Raw genomic sequence first — 18,351 nt, forward strand, 5'->3', positions numbered from 1 at the left:
AAAAAAAAAAAAAAAAGACAGGGCATGGACCTAGGCTCTGATCGGAAATCCCATGCCTTCTACACAATCACCTGTTGCCCCTTCCCTTAGGAACCAGAGCCTGGCAGCTTCCTTCCTGACTATGGTCAGAAAGCCCTCTGGGCAGGGCATCAGAACACAGTGCTTACCGTTACTCCCCACCCCCCATCTCCCTTGTGCCCAGGGCCAAAGTTCTGAAGGATACTTGTATGGCGATCAGTATATCCCAAGCAGCCCCTGGTCCTACCATAAGATCAGCCAATGGACCCTTTGGTAGACAGGAGCACAGGGCAAATCTTTTATGTGCCTGGAACAGATCCAGCAGCCAGTGGCCACCTTTTCTCAATATAACATCAACCCTAAGAGCGACCACTCTGCTCCCCACACCCTAACTCATGTCATCACTTGTAATTCAGAGTCCCAGCTCCTGAATCCTGAGCTACATGATGCTGGTGCTGAAATCAAAAGTGCAAGCACCCTAACATTAGAAGGGACATGAGTCAAGTTCTCACACACACACAAACACACACACACAAACAGCTGTTGCCTGATGGCACACTCCCTTCTGTAATACGCACGCTGCCCTCAATGCCAGCATAGCCAGCCTCAGCATCAGTCCTTCCAGCTTCCAACTGCTCACATTCATCAATTCCTGTCCAATACTCTCAGATAACCGAGGAGGTCAGGGGCACGGGTCATGTTATTTCCATAACACAAATAAGAGAAATGAAACTGGGGCTGGAGAGATGGCTCAGAGGTTAAGAGCACTGGCTGCTCTTCCAGAGGTCCTGAGTTCAATTCCCAGCAATCACATTGTGACTCGAAACCACCTGTAATGGGATCGGAAGCCTTCTTCTGGTGTGTCTGAAGAGAGCTACAGTGTGCTAGCATACATAAAATAAATAAATCGAGAGAGAGAGAGAGAGAGAGAGAGAGATCTCCATTGAGAAAGGAGACAGGCCTGCAGGGATAAATGGGTCCTGAATACTGGGGTCCTGAGTTTTGACTGAATGTGCCCAGCTTGCTTCTGACAGAGCTTCTGTCTCTGCACTCTGAACAAAAGGACAGGTAAGGTCCCTAGACTATGCCATTCAACCTGATACCAGTAGGGCAGGTTATGTGCTGTCACCTGGCCTTTAGGGAGAAAAGCAAACCCCACAAGAGGTAGATACCTTGTCTACAGACTCAGTCAGCTACTGTGCTCCCTACGCAGTGCCCAAAGAAGGCTGCCTGTTAAATCAGCTTGGAGTCCTCTCACGCTCCACTCGTTGTCCCGCTTTGGACCTAAAACTCCAGTCTGTTTCCTGATTCTAAAGCCCACAAAGTCGCGCATGTCCCATCACCCTAACTCAAGAAACAATCTTCAGGCCTGTCCTGACACATCCCTGAAATACCTGTTCTGAAACCCGACTTCCCACCTTCCCACCTTGCAGGCATGGCCCTGCTGGGAGCTGATTTCATGGGAATAGAAACTCTTCACACAGGAGTTGCTGCTTTGCTTTAGGCTACCAAGAAAGCAATCTGCCAAATGAATTAAAACATAATCTAGTCCTCTTTCTTAAAATCCCACTCTTCCTCCTGGAACCAGCCTTTCAGAAGGGCCTGGCAGCCATGTGACCCGGAGAGTACCAGAGAGCACGGAGGGGAGAGTGAGTACCCAGGTAAACAAGCACGCATCACAAAAGTCCTGGGCAGGAAAGGACTGAGACTGTTCCACACAGTGGGGCAGCAAACACAAGAGCCTTGATAACAGAATCCAGAGGGCTGGGATCTTTAATCCCAGAACTCAGGAGGCTGAAACAGGAGGGTCCCTGAGTTTGAGGCCAGCCTGGCCTGCAAAGTAAGTTCTGAGGTAGTCAGGACAACACATAGAAAGCCTGTCTTAACAACCCCACTCTGTATCACCCGCCCCTAAAAGAATGAGCAGTGACTTTGATTAGTTAAGTATTTCAATTAGCTGAAAGTTCCAATTATTTATCTAGCACATTTATTTTTTATTGATTTTTTTTTAACGCAAGGAGCTCTGGAAAGCTGTGAAAGATGCTTAAGAAGAGGGAAACTCACACTGTAAGTGTGGCTTTCGGATGGTTGTGGCTTTGGTAGGTGGAGTGTGACAGATGTGCTGTCAGCACTAGCTCTGTTCCCAGCTATAAAAAGAAGAAACCGCTTAAAATGTAAGGAAAGTATCTGGCCAAAGTCAAAAGGGGCCCTCATCAAGCATGCTGAGCAGAGCCTGTCAGTCCCCTGTCCCCAACCTTCTAACCCTGCCATGGGCCTCCCAGAACAGTCACCCTCAGGCTAAAGCTGGCTTCAGCATTGCCTCCAGGCTTCTTAAGGCACATTTTATCTTTGTCGTCAGTGTCTCAACAGAACTAAGGACTGTGGGTCACCTAATAGTGCTTCAGTAAATGCTCAAACTGAAAAACCGAAACTCCAAGCATGAGAAGAAATTGCCTTTACTACAGCGGCTCTCAGCTGGGCTACTCAATGGAGAGGTGGTGGTAATCAACAGGAGAAACTATCGTTAAGAGCTGAGGATGCTGCTCAGCTGGGAGAGTGCTTGCCTAGCAAGCACTAGGCTGTGAGTTCAATCCCAAGCCCCATAAACAAGCTAGGGGCCCACATCCCTAGTCCCAGCACTCAGGAGGTAGAGCAGTTCCAAGCGATCCTCAGCCACTTGTGAGTTCTAGGCCAGCCTGGGCTAGATGAGCGGTGTCTCCTTTGTATTTCCTAAGCTCCTTTGGTTTATTTTGCTTAGCACTTTTACTAATTTATTCACTTAACAGAAAGTGCCACCATAATGTGGCAGAATGGTCTTTCAAGTTTGCGGAATTTTAAATATGCCACAGTTGACAACAGCTCGCTACAGACAGCCACTCCTCTGACAGCCCCTCTTCCCGTAGCCAGGGGATCCTGAATGAGCCAGTATATGGTCCCATCCTGTCCCCCAAGGGGAAGCTATCCACTCAGCACTAACCCATCTCTTTCAACACATGCCCTGGGAACCACTCAGTCCAGACAGTTGGAGCTGAAGCTGGGTTCAGATTAAAGCAAGCTTCCTCACCTCTTCCAAGCCTTGGTTCCGGCATTACAAGTGCAATTCTAAAATGTTCCTAAGACATTTAAAGAAGGGTTAAAATAAAGGGGCATATACACTTAGCATACAGAAGGTGCTCAATATTTAACCTGACTGAGGCTTGGCTATGGTAGCAGTAAACAGACATCTAAGTTTTAACAAAAGGAGAATAAACCCTCTTCACCCCAAAGCAAGTACTTTCCCAGTAGCAATGGCCTCAAACACCGGAGCCATTCTCTGTTCCTTTCTGTACCTTAACTTCCACTGTGGTGCACATGTGAGCACTACCGGCTTCTTCTCAAAGAGGCTCTGCATCCCCTCACCTTCTCCATCTGCTTGCCTTTGACCCACATACACGCAGCACCCCAGCCCATCCCCCACAAGGGATCGCACCTAGGGCCCTGGGCACAGGAAGCAAGTGCTCTGTCATAAAAAACAACGGTGTCTCCAGCCTGCTTTTTACTTTCTACTTTGAGACAGGGTCTCACTAAGTTGCCACGGTTGCCCTTGAATTCACTCTGTGCTCCAGGCAGACCTTGCACCTGAGATCCTCCTGCCTCAGCTTCTCAAGTACACTGTGATTCCAGCCTTGTAACAAGCAGGCTCATCTTTTGTCTCCTGGTTAGTCTTGGTAACAGCTCCTAGGCACATCTTTTGCTTCTTCTGTCTCAGCTTCTGTGACTTCACCGGAAGCGCTCGGGTCTTGGAAGGTAAGAGAGATCGTGACAGCCTCATTACACCATGCACAGTGAAAATACAGTCCTTGCCTTGGCTTATAAGATCCTAGATGGCAGGCTAGGGCTATAGCTCAGTTGGCACAGTGCTTGTCCAACACCCACCGAGCCCTGGGTTCCATCTTTAATACCACATAAACTAGCTCTGTGGCACACAGTAGGTGGACACATAAACTGGCTCTGTGGCACACATTAGGTGGAACAGAAAATCAGAAGTTCAAGATCCTCAATGATGAGAATCTGTCTCAAACCAAACCAAACCTTAGATGATCTGACCCTGCCTAACAGCAGCCTCTTCAAATACTCTTCTGTCCCTGCCCACCTCATTTCCTCAACACTCAGGCCTTTCTTACTTGGCACCCAGTGTCCTCGCAGTCAGCATGCTCCTTGCCTGTGTCCATGGAGCTAGCACCTTTGTCCTTTAGACCTGGGCAGGGCTATCACCTCCTGGGCCCTTCTCACTGTCACTTCACACACACCAGCCAATTTCAGTTATTAACAGCTGTAATGTTTCTCACTTATGTATCAGCCAGTAGGGGTGTCTGGCACCCGGGAGGTACTCACAAGTATTTCTCCACTCAATGGATGAGGAAAAGGGGTGCGGGCTGGATTCTGATCTTCAAGTGAAATAAATGAGCTGTCTGAGCCTGCAGAAATCCAGACTCAAGTAAGAGACAAGAACCTAACAGATATTGGCCATCAGGATGTAGGTGTCTTCTATGGGCAGAATAAAGAGACACGTACACACCAGAAGCCCCTTCAGGCCCAAGGTGAAGGTTAATGCCCTCAGTGCAGAAAGGCATGAATCCAGTGCCTGAAAGGTAACTGCTGAGCAGCTAAGGACACTCAGGGTGGGAGCACATGGCCTCTGCCTCTTTTTCATGAATGAGACAGAATGTGGGGCTAAGCTCAGCTCAGGGACACCTATGAAGGCTCTTGCTTTGTTCTCTGCTCCCTCCACCAGTATATCCTCTGCACTTCACTTCCTGCATGGGAGGAGGGATGCACATGGTGAAGGCACCTGAATTATTACCCCAACAGCCTGGGAATGAGCACCAGCCACCTTCAACAAGAGGCTGTGTAGAGTCTATCAATATCTCATAAAGTCCCAGGGATGGGCCAGTGGGTCAGGGTTCCCTGGCAAAGAATCCTCTGCCAGTGCTGGAAATACCCACCAGCCCTGGGGACCAGAAATACAGCAGTGTTGGGCTCCTAGTACCCACACTGTCCCCATCTCGTTCATACCCACCCCAGACTAGGTGGAACTTGAATCCTGAGGGGTGCTCTGGTACTACTGCCTTTTCAGTGCCAAAAGGCACTGAGAGAGTCTAAGAGAGTCACATGGTGACTGCCAACCTTGGAAAGAGGTATTTCTGTCCTCCTCATCTCCTGCTCAGAGCAGAGTGATGGCTTTTAGTATGATCTGGAAAGCTTACGTGGTCTCTCTCGGTCTCGGTCTCTCTCTCTCTCTCTCTCTCTCTCTCTCTCTCTCTCTCCCTCTCTGTTTTCAGATCCACTCAGTGGCCACTCCATTTGTAAAATATCTCTCCCAAGCCAAGCAAGCCACCTGGCTGGCTGAAGCTTGCCTGTACCCCACATCCCACAAAGGACTGCATACCTAGAATTCCACCTGCTGAATAGGGAGTTTTCATTTTGGCTTCCTGTGCTCATGAATGAAAAGATTAAAGGCAAACTCCTACTAGCATGAGGAAATCAAAGGCAGACAGCCCATCCCCTTTTGGGAGGAAGTTTTCAGAGAAACAAGGTAATAGAAGCTGGTATCAGCCTTGTTAGCAGTAACTCCTCATAACTGCTCAGGGCTCCGGTTTCCTCACCCTGGGCTCCCCATCAGCAGAGGCCACCCAGGCAGATCAGATTGGACACAGCCCAGAGTTCAAACCTTAGCCCTGTCCCATGCATGCATGCCCTGGGATGAGTGGATGAGGGCTGGGCTTATCTGTAGACGGTGGAGATAAAGCGACTCTGCAAGGTTATGAGGAGGCCGTCAGGTCGGGGCCCCAGGAAACACTTCCGCATTTGGGACCCGCTGAGCTTTTCCTTTGCTAAGAACTGCTCTTGAGGTGTCGGCCTGCCTTGCTCTGTGCGGCAACTCCAGCAGGAGAAGCCTGCAAAGACTTAGACCCAAGCACATGCTTTCCTCCTTTGAGTTAAGGCACACACAACCCCCAGATCACTGTTAACATCTATTTAAAGAACTCGCCTGCCAGACAAAATGGTTTCAGATCAGCAGGCACACCCTTGTCCCTCAGAGGGTCTGTCCCCATGGTGCAGAAACTACAGGCCAAGAAAACCCACCTCCCCAACCGCCGGCCAGAGACAGAGTACTGAAATTACAAGGAAGACATTTTCTACCTCAGGACACCCATTTATAATTCCATTCAATGCTTCCCTAGGCCAGTGACTTGGCAGCCACTTGAGAAGGCAGGCCAGGTGTTATAAGACTCTCCCAGGCAATGAGGACGTTTTAGGTGACCGAGGTTCTTCTCAAACTCCTGCCATCCGCCCAAACCCAGACTGAAGTTCAACAACAGTACAGATAACTTAAAACACAAAGGGCTGTCCCCCCCTCATCTGCCAACAGGATACTGCTCGGAAGAACATGAGGGAGATAAGAGTTCAGGACACCTTTGTCCTACTTTTTCCTAATTAAATGGCATTCTTGCTGAGCAGAGGCACTCCTGGGTCATTTAAAACTTCAGGAACCAAAATACATCGCACACTGAATCCTTACAGACCTGTACGGGACTCACCTGTTCTCTTCTTGCAGACAGGCCCGCACTCGCTTTGAGCCCCATGTTCAGAATTGTGTCTTTCCTGGTGGTAGTCTGATGAAACTGCCCTCTCTGCTCAGGGCCAACCGAGAGGAAGGCTCCCAGCTGCCTACTCTTTCTCTCTCCTTCTCAGTTTCACCTCTCCAGGGCTGCTACCAGGCGTTACAATCCAGCAGTCACTCTGGTCCTGCTCATTCATTCTCCTTCCTCTCCACGCCCCAGCAAAACCAGATACCAGGCAGGAACACAGCTTCAGCTCTGAGACTCCACCCCCTGTGGCCAAAGGGAATGAGGATGCCTGGCTGTGCACAGCCAGGCAAGCACTGTAGGCTATGGGACTCAAAGTGTTCTTGGAGCCTGTGAGGCTGGCTCCCTCTAGCATCTAAACATAGCCTAACGTCTCTAACCATAACATCAGGAAGAACCATCCAGTGAGTTTCCTCCATTCAGCATGGGGCTCAAGTCAGCCCTAAAACCAAGCCTATTCTTGGTGGAGAACACTGCTACCACGTCCACCTACCTGCCTGGAAAAGCTCCAAGGTTCTTTCGGAACTTCCTGGGCATGGCTACGGCTCCTTCAGGACAAATCGTAACCAGGAAGCTTTTGCTCCCAAAAGAAGTAGGAGGAGACAGAAAGGGAAACTGATACTGAGGTAGGTCACAGACCAATAGTGGCTTTTTCCGTTGTAACCTACAGAGATCACGGGGTAGGTGAGATAGCTCCACCAGGTTAAAGGGGAGAGGGGGTTGCAGACTGTTACAAGGCTGTGCTCTAGAGTTTGCCATATGCTGGCACACAGTAGGAGATCAAGAAATAATTACTGAGAAAAAAATAAAGGGGATTTTGTTCTCAGTTTGTTTAGAGTGGCAATTTTTCTAAAATTTGTATCTGTTACCATCTTAAAAGCTTTGGGTCCTGAAATCCAGGTTGTTGTCTTTTTTTATTTTATTTTATTTTATTTTATTTTATTTTATTTTATTTTTTAATAGTTTTAAAGGCCTTCCAAGTTGTAAAACAGAATAGGAACCTGGCACTGCCAAATGAAAGAGATCAATCCTTACTAAGGCAAGTCAGGTCCAAAGGAAACTCTGATCCCCCCCCCCAACTCTAAAAGGCAGCCCAGATATCCAGAAAGGGGCTCAGCCTGCACTACTGGAGGATTTCTAGAGGCTAGATAAGAGCCAGCATTCCTCAGGAACTAGGGAAGCCAAAGCCTTCTACAAAAAGTTACCCTCTACCAAAAAGGAGTCATTTCTCTTCATACTGCAGAAGGAACAAATGGCTGTCCGTGGTGTCTGTCAGCACACCAAAGCATGCTGGCCTTTGGACTCCCTCAATAGCACATCTAGACCGTCTCACCTCCTCTACACTAAACTCCCTCCAGCTTGTGGGATACCCTTCCACCAGCTACTTAATCTCCTTATAGCCCTGTTATTTCTTGTGTGTGTGTGTGTGTGTGTGTGTGTGTGTGTGTGTGTGTGTGTGTATGTGTGTGTTTTCTCCCTCCTTCCCTCCCTCCTTCTCCCTCCTTCTCTTACTGTTTTCTTTATTCTCTCTCCCTTGCTCTTCCCTACTCTCCAACAGACAGCCCTAGCCATGTCCTCTGCTCTGAACTCTCTTTCTCTGCTCTGGACTATTCCAGATGCCTCTGGCTGTTCTCTGTCTTTCATGGCTCCAATATAATTCGCCCCCATAACCACACCATAAAGTAGTCATGTAGTTTATACGTGGAGCCACTACTGACAGACAGCAGGCGGAGGAAAAACATTCATTTTGAGGGTGCTCCACTGAATGAGCCAGAGCCATCCACACACAGGCATCACTAACTGGACTATGTGGGCCATCCAGACAACAACCAAAGACATAAGGTGGGAGGGGGCACACTGGGGAATATACAAGAGGAGTTGGCAGAATAGAACAGGAAGTTTCTATTGTATACATGAATGTAATTCCCCCAAATAAAGGGAAAAAAATTTTTTTTTCCTGAGACAGGGTTTCTCTGTGTAGCCTTGGCTGTCCTGGAACTCACTCTGTACACCAGGCTGGCCTCGAACTCAGAGATCTGCCTGCCTCTGCCTCCCAAGTGCTGGGATTAAAGGCGTGCGCCACCACACCTGTCAAGAAAAATATTTTTAAAAAAAATCATGAGCGGCCAGGAGCCAGCCTCACAATTGTCTTCCTTGATAGAATATTTTAACTACAAAAGATCATAATTAACTACAAATCAATTGCTATGAAGACTGAATGAGGCTTACAAGCCCAAACCCCATATGGTTAATACTTATTTGGTCCTACTGTGTGTGTTTAGTTTAGCATTATGTGTACTTTGGAAATAAACAATTACTGTATAATCTGCCCCGTAATACTGGCACTCACATCCAATAGGACAGGCAGATGTGGTCATCTGTGCCACACACCCAGGTTGGAGCAGGTGTCCAATGCAAGCTTGAAACATGGCTATATCTAGAAACCACATTGTAAGGGCAACAACCTTTGAAGGTAGACTGAGCTATTTCCATTTAACAAATAAAGAAATCAGAGCTCAAAGCAGCCCAGAGCCCTTCTATAATCACATGACCAAAACTCAAGTTAGTGCAAGTGGGGGCTTAGTCTTCCAGCTTACACTTCAGGCAAAGCCCCCTCTGGCCCCAGTGGGTCAGATGCCAAGGAGCCAGGGCAGGAACAGGAAGTGGCCTGGGCTTAGTCATCAGATGCCTGGGTTTAACCCTCCATCACCAGCAGCACCCAACCAGAGATCAGTGACAGGCATGTGAGAGCTAGAAGGGACACACAGACTGTCTCCACTCTGCCAGTGGCCCTGCTCCCATGACCCTGGCCCGGCTGTCCTTGCTGCCAGATCAGCGGTGCTGAAAACCAGATTTCTTGCACTGCCTCCCCTCACCCGCCTTGCCTCTCTATCTCACAACTCCATAGGCCCCAGCTCCTGCCAGATTAACTGTCCACCAGCTCCAGTCACTTAGTCTTTCCAGCCCCTGAGCATGACTGTAGCTGTCATCTTCCCTGCTGAATTCTGGGAAGCCTCCAAGGTCTGTTTTCTTCTGAGTGGCCCTTCCTGGTCACCTCAGGTCTAAGTGACACCTGAAGGCTTAGACTAAAATGACATAGTTCCCAAATTCTTATTTGCTTTTCAAAACAGACTCAAGAGCTGCATATTCCAGAAAGGTAGAAACCAAAACCCCTTTCCTGCCTCCAACCCACTGTTCCAATCTGGCAAATACTTGTGCCAGAGAAACCCTTATGTCATTATTGCTGTTTGCATTTATGGAATCCTTAGGCACTTAAATTTTTAGCTGGTCAGTGAAATAGCTCAACAGGTAAAGGTCCTCACCCCTGAGCCTGACTACCTAAATAAATCCAGTCCTTAGGACCCCATAGAAGAAGAGAACTGACTCACATAAGTTGTTCCCAGACCTACCTACCTACACACACACACACACACACACACACACACACACACACACACACGATTTCTGAAAAATGTCAAAGGTCAACAAGATGGCTCACTGTGTAAAGGCTTTTGCTGCCAAGCCTGATAACCTGAGTTTAATTCCCTAAAACCCACATTGTGGAAGAAGAGAACCAACTCCCTTGTTTCTTCCTCTGACTTCCACCTGTGTGCTGTAGAAAGTACATGGACTCTCCTACACACACATATCAGACACACACACACATACACAAATGTATATGTATATACACATAAATATATGTGTATATACATATACATACAATACTATGTATGTCCCCCAAGTTGTTTTTTATACTTTATATAATAACACGGACTCCTCCATGTCCACAGCAAAAAACAGACATAGCAAACACCTCCATATACCTCCCAGGGCCCGCAGCACCCTTTATACAGAGATGACCCTGGAACCATCCCATATGCTAACCTACCAGACACATAGCAGGCATTGCACACTGATGACTATGAACTACTATGTCCCCAGGACAAGTTTTATTTGAGTTCCAAGGAGGTTAAAAATCCAGTAGAATTTTAAAAGCCAAAAATGCCATTCTTATTCATGTCTATGTCTCAAATCCAGGTCACCTTGGAAAAGCAAGCACTGTTGCAAGGCTGCCAAGCAGACCCACCTTCAGCTTGCTGTGGTCGCTGTGGTTTGCTGTGGTCGCCACCACACCCTCTGCTCCCAGGGTTGACCTGGGAGCCCATCTGTCATCACTTGCACACTCCCAGCTTTCTCACACTAACCTCTTTATAACCATGGCTCAGCCAGAATGGGGAAAACAAAAGACAAAGCCTTGGTGAGAGTCGTTAAGAAACGAGTGAGTGCACAAACACCCTAGCTGGAGCTGCTCAGCGAGCCCTACCCTCTAAACTTGCAACACAAGGCTGTGCTGTCACCTACAAAGTTCACAATGGAGTCTTTGAAAAATAACCTAATCAAGTTTTACTTAAGTTTACAACTCTGTGCGAGGCCAACTTCATAGCTGTCCTTGGCCATACGCCTTGGACCTCGGGCTGAGTGCACCTGCTGGGGCTGGGGCACACAGTACTGACAACTGGAGGCTTTCCTTTAGCAAATATGTTTAGAAGAAAATGAGAGTAGGAACCAAAGGAAGATAGCAAAAATTGACTAGAAATTTTCTTTCTTATCAAGCAAACAAATCTACTAACTTATACCATCTGTCATATTTGGAAGAATCTTAGTGGCTACTGGGAACTTGCCCTTAATCTTTCATGCCTGGGCGACAGCACAGCTAAATCCAGACCACCATGCCTTTCTCCACCAAAGAGTACACAGCAAATTGCCACCAGCATCATCCCTAGAGGCTGTAGTGGATGCCACTCTGATGACAGACACCAAAAGTCCCCACAGACCGCCAACATGGACTCCGGGAACAGAAAAGCATCTCTGAGGACAGGTGCTCCCTGGATAAGACCACTCGCTTCCCCTAACACTGAATATGGCATTTAGACCTCAGGTCAGAATATAGTCCTTGATAGCTTGGTCCCAGGTCCAGAAAGCCACAGAAAATGTTGCCACTACTAATGTGCCTTCAGGAAGAATCTTAAAAGGCTCTCCCTAGGTGACAAGACCTGAAAGATGCTGTTCACAATGACTGGAACCAGCGTATACGCGCCATTCACTCACTCAATACATAAATATCTGAGAGCCACCTACTTTCCAACCCTGTGTTTCCCCTCATCTCAACAGTTTATAATGGAGTCAGGAGTGTAAGCTCAGACCTTATATCCTACCAAAGACGATCAACAGGAAAGCTGTTTAGATCTCCACAAATGATAACCTGTCTTAGTCAAGAGCAGCAAATTCCCCATTGATGAAGTCATATTGGAGTGACCTGTTTTCTTAGTAGGGTAGCCCCTGTTTTCCAGAAATCACAGTATTCAAAGCTTAGAGGGCCAGAGAGATGGTTAGTAGGTGTACACACTCCTCAAATCCACACGGGTAGAGGAAGAACCAACTGCTGCAAGCAGTTCTCTGGCACCCATCCACAGGCCTGGCATGTCAAGCCTACACACACACACACACACAATAAACTTTAAAACTTTAATTTAATTTTTTAAAAGACAAAAGATTTTAGAGCTGAAATCTACTCCGACTGACCTCATCCAGTCTCTGCTCTGTAGATAAGGAAACAGGCCTAGGAAGGTGAAGAGAATGGCTGGAGGTCACAGGAATTATGGAACCACGCACGCCAACAGCAGTTCCTGAAAACAGGATTGGAGGGAAGCCCATCCTACTTCGTTTTTAAGTAATTTCCTGCCTTAAACAAAATCCATCTTCCAGTGACTCATTTCCACTCCCAAACATGAAAAAGACATTTGAGAAGTAGGAATCCCTATGTCTAGTCTCTGGACTTCATCAGAACCGGAGAAAGGTAGATCTGGGTTTGAGGGCCCTGTGAGTGCACATACGTGCACACAGGAGAGAAGTCACATGAGGACAGAGGTTACACATCCAGAGCTAAGGAATGCAGAGAGAGGTCAACTTCTGCCATCAGATACTGCAAGAAGCAGAAGTATGGGACAGAACCAAGCCTGTTGACATACTGACTTCTGACCTCCAGAATCTTAAGATGATAAAGAAATAAAGCTCTGTAGTTTGAAGGCATTGGATTCATGGGCCTTTGTTCTGATAGCCTAGAGAACGCAATCTGCCTTAGTCCTAAGGTTCTAGAAAACTGTAGATCTAATTAGTCCAGTGTGGAAAAACTACAGGAGGATCACTAGATATTTGGACTCACTTAACACTAGAACAGAGTCCAAAACAAATAAGATTAAATATTCTTAGTTTTATTTTTTGTTTTTAGAGACAGGGAGGATTTCTCTGTGTAGCCTTGGCTGTCCCTGAACTTGATCTGTAGACCAAGCTGAGTTCAAATTCAGAGATCCTCCTGCTTCTGCCTCTCAAGTGCGGGGGATTAAAGGCGAGTGCCCCGCCCTGCTCCCCCACCCCTGCCAACTATTCTTACATTTTTAACTGGTCAGAGCCCATCAAATATCATGCCCATCTCAGGATCCACACCTATCAGCCAAGTGGGAAAGCTGAAGTGAGCACAGAAGATTGGGACCAGGACTGTGAAGGACTCAAACAGGCCCCTATCACTGAAGGAGCTGGAACTTTTGTGGCCTGGGAAGACTCTGGACAAATGGCTGGCAACTTGATACAAGCCAGAGTCATCTGTAAGGGAGAAAACCTCAAATGAGGGGCAATCCTGTAGGGCATTTTCTAAGTGACTGGTGTGGGAGGGCCCAGCCCATTGTGGGTGGGGTCACCCCTGGGCTGGTGGTCCTGGTTCTGTAAGAAAGCAAACTAAGCAAGCCATGGGGAGCAGGGCGGTAAGCAGTACCCCTCCGTGGCCTCTGCAACAGCTCCTGCCTCCAGGTTCCTGCCATGGGTGAGTTCCTGTCCTGATTGCCTTTGATGGTGAACAGTGACATGAAGTATAAACCAAATTAACCCTTTCCTCCCAAGTTGCTTTTAGTGACGGTATCTGATCGCAGCAATAGTAACTAAGACAGCTGGACGGACTATCAAGAAGTAGGGATGACAGGTGGCATTCTTGTTATGGTACAGCTAAGTAAACTTTTAAAAAATGTTCTGTGTGGTTTGGGGGGGGTTGGGTAGCTCAGTGGTTGAGTACTTTCCTAACAGCCATAAGGCCCTGGATTCCAATCCTCAACTCTAGAGGGCTAAAAATAAAATAGAATAAAAATAAAAGAGAGTAGGGATAATCTGCTTTGTTCCCTGGGGTCCAAGACTGTTGAAATAGGATATGTGGACGGAGACCCAGGGAGATAGAATCTTCAAGGAACTGAGTGACAATAATATCAGAACGGCCTCTGACCATCACTGGCTAGATGCCTCTATTGTGCATTTTCAAGCCCCTCCCCGCCCCCCCCCAAAAAAAAACAAACCACAAAACAAATCACTTACCAAGTACCTTAGAAATGAAAGAATGGAGAGCCCAGTCCTGCCATGAGCTAAGGAAACCACTTTCTACTCTCTAGCTCTGGGAGCCTTTGACAATACACTGTTTAATGATCATCTAAGTTGAGCCATCTCTGCAACGTGTGACTTTCTGAGTACACACTGGTACTTGTCGGGAAGCAGAACCAAGACCCAGTACAGAGCTACAGTAATAACTCCTGGCCTGCTCCCAGGGAGCTGGGTTTCATACCATTCTTACACCAAATGTTCTTATCTACTTCTATGTGTTCCTGTGAAAGTGCACACGTGTGAGTACATGCATGCATGTGTGTAAGCTAGCCATGGGGCAGCTCACAATTGTCTGTAACTTTGGTGCTAGGAAGCTGATGCCCTCTTCTGGGCTCTTTGGTCATCAGACATTCATGTGGTGCGCACACACATATGCAGGCAAAATATTCATACATATAAAACATAAGAGAAATAAATCTAGAAATTTATTTATTCCTTTTTTCCCCTAGAACTTCCTCTACATTAATGGACCAGAGAAATTGCTGGCAGGGAAGTGGTGTCTCTAGAACCCAGGAAACAGCCCAAAGCCTTGCAGGTAGGAGCAGCATCGTGATGAGGAAACCAACAAGAGGCAGGAGTATCCACATTACTGTACTTAGTAACCTACTACATCCTGACCTTTGACCCTTCACTCTGTCAAGGGCAGGCTGGGCTGGGGAAAATCAACACACAGATCTGAGGCAATGATTGTCAACCTTCCTAGTACAGCAACCCCTTAATGCAATTCCTCATGTCATTGTAACCCAAACCATAAAATAACTTTTTTTTTAAAGATTTATTTATTTATTTATTTATTATATGTAAGTACACTGTAGCTGTCTTCAGACACTCCAGAAGAGGGAGTCAAATCTCGTTATGGATGGTTGTGAGCCACCATGTGGTTGCTGGGATTTTAACTCCAGACCTTCGGAAGAGCAGTCGGGTGCTCTTACCCACTGAGCCATCTCACCAGCCCTAAAATAACTTTTTTTAAAAGATGTATTTATTATTATATATAAGTACACTGTAGCTGTCTTCAGACACACCAGAAGAGGACATCAGATCTCATTACAGGTGGTTGTGAGCCACCACATGTTTACTGGGATTTGAACTCAGGACCTTCAGAAGAGCAGGCTCTTACCTGCTGAGTCATCTCGCCAGCCCAAAATAACTTGCCAGACCAAAATAACTTTTTATTGCTACTTCATAACTGTTATCTTGCTGCTGTTTTGAATTGTAAGATGTTTACAATACTAAGAATGACTGTGTTTTTTTGATGGTCCTAGGTGGCCCTTGTGAAACGGTCATTTGAACCCTACCTACCAAGGGGTCGGAACTTACAGGTTAAGAATCACTGATCTGAAGGCTCACTGTGCCCAGAGCCCAGGGGACATCTCCAGAAATTAAAGCACGGGGCTTTTGTTTACCAGGTTGTCAGAGGTAACCCAGCCACATTCCAATGGGAGGAGTCTCCTGTAGTAACTTCTGTGTTGTACCCTATCTGGTCCCCATGATCAGGTTACCCAGCACCTTTCAACCTCCCCAATCAGGACCTCCTGCCTGGCTAAGCCTACCGTTTACTATGCATCTACTCCAAGGGACTTCTAGCCATAGAATGAACAGTTCTGGAGACTCCAGAGGGGACCTGCAGAACAGTGCTTTTCCTTGGTCCGATATCTATGCAGGACTCAGGGAAGGAGGGCCCCATTGTACCTCAGAACTAAGGATTCAGACTCCAGACATCCAAGCAGGGAGAGGCTCCCTGCCTACCTTACCTCAGAAGAGGGTGGAATGGGATGGTTTCGGAAACCCCCACCTAAACAGTTTCCTGTTTTATTTCCCAATTGTGCCCATTCAGGAAGGGAGTCCTGTTTGAGGAACACAGCAGGAAGACGGGGCCTGACCACAGTAACCCTAAGAACCCAGAGTTTCCACTGTACACACCATGACCACACTGGCAACACCCTGACAGAATCTTCTAGCTTGATTCTGGGATTTCTTTCTTTTCTTTTTTCCCTTTTGATTTTCAAGCATTAATTGGGGCAGGAGAGAGGAATGGGTAAGAGAGACGCATCAGTTAGTGGAAGAAAGTGAGTCTGAAGCCAGAACTGGGCTCAAACTTTAGTTCCACCCAGCAGTGTGGACACTTTATAGAAAGCTTCTCCATGACGTGATATCTGGCAGCAAGGTGGCCACAAGGTTTCTTATTGGGGTCCACCCCACCCCACCCGAGGGAATCCTGAAGATGCCCCACATCCCCAGCAGGGAGCCCACCATGTCGGTGTCTCAGACTTCTCCCACAGATAGTCAAAACTGGAGATTGGTGGTAGACATAGATACCAATGAAAGATGGGTATCCAGAACAGTAACTCTAGTGAGCATACCCCATTCTTTTATTTTAAAATTTTATTTTCTTGGGGCTGGGGAGATGGCTCAGCTGTTAAGAGTACTTACTGTTCTTCCAGTGGCCCTGAGTTCAATTCCCAGCAACCACACCATCTGTAATGGGATCCAATGCCCTTTTCTGGTGTGTCTGAAGACAGCTACAGTGTACTCATATATATATATATATATATATATTATATAATAAATCTTTTAAAACATTATTTTCTTATTTTTCACTATGTATATTTATATGTATCTGCATGTGGACATATTCACTTGAGTGCAGGTATCCATGGAAGCCAAAGAGGGTGTTAGGTCTCCCTGGAATTACAAGCAGATGTGGGTGCTGAAAATCATACCCAGGTCCTCTGGAGAACCACTAAGTGCTCCTAACCATTGGGCCCCCACATCACTCTCTCTATCACACTCTACTCCAGGCCTCTCCCACATGGATATGACCTAGGAGGCAGGTACCGTTCATTCTCTTCGTTTCATGAAGGAAGAAACTGAGGAACAGAACCACTAAGAGATTTGCAGAAGATCACACAGCTAGAGAGGGCTGGGGCCAGGGTTCAACCCCGGCCCTCTAACCGAACAGCTTGGGGGAGAGGGCGCAAATGTTGGACTATTCTCCGTCAGACATTAAGGCAAGGGCTGAGGGTGTGGCTCAGTTTGCAGAGTGCCTGGCCATCGTGCACAGGGCCCTTGGCCTCCATCCCTGGCACATCTTGCAACATCAGCACTTACCCCATAATCCAAGCACTCGGGAGGTGAAGGCAGAAGCATCAAAAAGTCAAAGTGACACTTGGTGACATATCAAGTTTGAGGCTAGCCTGAGCTACACGAGCTCCTGCCCCCACCCCCGAAAGGAAAAAGACAACAAGGCAAAAATCAATTCTTTATATTGCCAAGGCAAGAAGGAAGGAGAAAATGCTCTTACTAGACTCTCCACCCTCTGGAAACAACCCCAGGCCTCTACTTCCCCACGGAAGTCCCAGCAGTTTGGACTGCATGAAGATAAAGTCTGGAACGTGCTGGTGGTCTTTCACTAGCAAGGCCTCTTGCCTTTGAAGACGACTGTGTAAAGAAATGAGTGCACACAGCATCCTTCCTCGCGCCTCCCACTCTACAGACAGCTGCACATCACTGCCTCTGAATCACATCTTGAAACGAAGCCTTTCCCAATACAGGCTCTGTTCCCCAGTGTCAAACTACGTGGGCAGGAAGGGACGCAGACAGCAGAGAGCTTGCTCAGTGAATGGCTTTCTCGGCTGCGTGATGGTATCTGATGCATGTTAAATGCCTCCCTGCAAGTCCCCAAGTGTCTATTAATCAGTCAACCAAGAACAGAGGGCTCCAAGGGAGAATCTGTCACTGCAGAAGAAACCGAATTGTGGGCAGGATCCTGGCTAATGCATAGGGGCAGGGGGCTGTGGTCAGTATGGTACTCTGAGGGAGTTGGGCCCACCAGTCGCAAGGTAAGATAACAGAAATACCATCTACAGACAGGAACAAAAGTTTACCTCTTCCCAGGTTTACCTGGGCACTGGTTGAGCCAAAAAGAGAACTTACTCGAACTGTCTAAAGGAGAAATGTGAACCAGTGCAAAAGCACACAGCTCTAGTCCCTCCTGCTGAGGGAGTCTGGGGTGGGAGGACGCTTGGGCCTAGGAGTTTGAGGTCAGTCTGAACAATGTTATGATATTTTATTTAAAAAATAAATAGATAGAGCTGGAAGTTGCTATGTCAGTGAGGTATTTGCACAGGCAAGAGGTTCAGAGCTCTGTTCCTAGAATCCAAGTAAAAAGTCAGGTGTGGTGGCGCTCTGGTAACCTCAGTGCCAGGGAAGGGAAGGCAGGGGA

At 47.3% G+C, this 18,351-nt stretch overlaps 1 protein-coding gene across 4 annotated transcripts in view; it reads right to left on the bottom strand.

Annotated features, from left to right (window-relative positions):
• Window positions 1-18,351, bottom strand: part of Plekha7 (pleckstrin homology domain containing A7) — a 187,839-nt gene that overhangs the window by 68,597 nt on the left and 100,891 nt on the right. The window contains exon 1 of one of the 4 annotated variants that reach the window (XM_029479072.1): window positions 6,600-6,853. The exons of the other annotated variants lie outside the window; for them this stretch is intronic. The gene's annotated coding sequence lies outside the window, so the exon portion shown is untranslated. Of the gene's footprint in view, window positions 1-6,599; window positions 6,854-18,351 lie in introns of those variants that run through there. 4 annotated transcript variants of the gene reach the window in all.

The sequence above is a fragment of the Mus caroli genome, chromosome 7, assembly GCF_900094665.2.
Source record: "Mus caroli chromosome 7, CAROLI_EIJ_v1.1, whole genome shotgun sequence".
In the NCBI taxonomy this organism is placed as follows: Eukaryota; Metazoa; Chordata; class Mammalia; order Rodentia; family Muridae; genus Mus; species Mus caroli.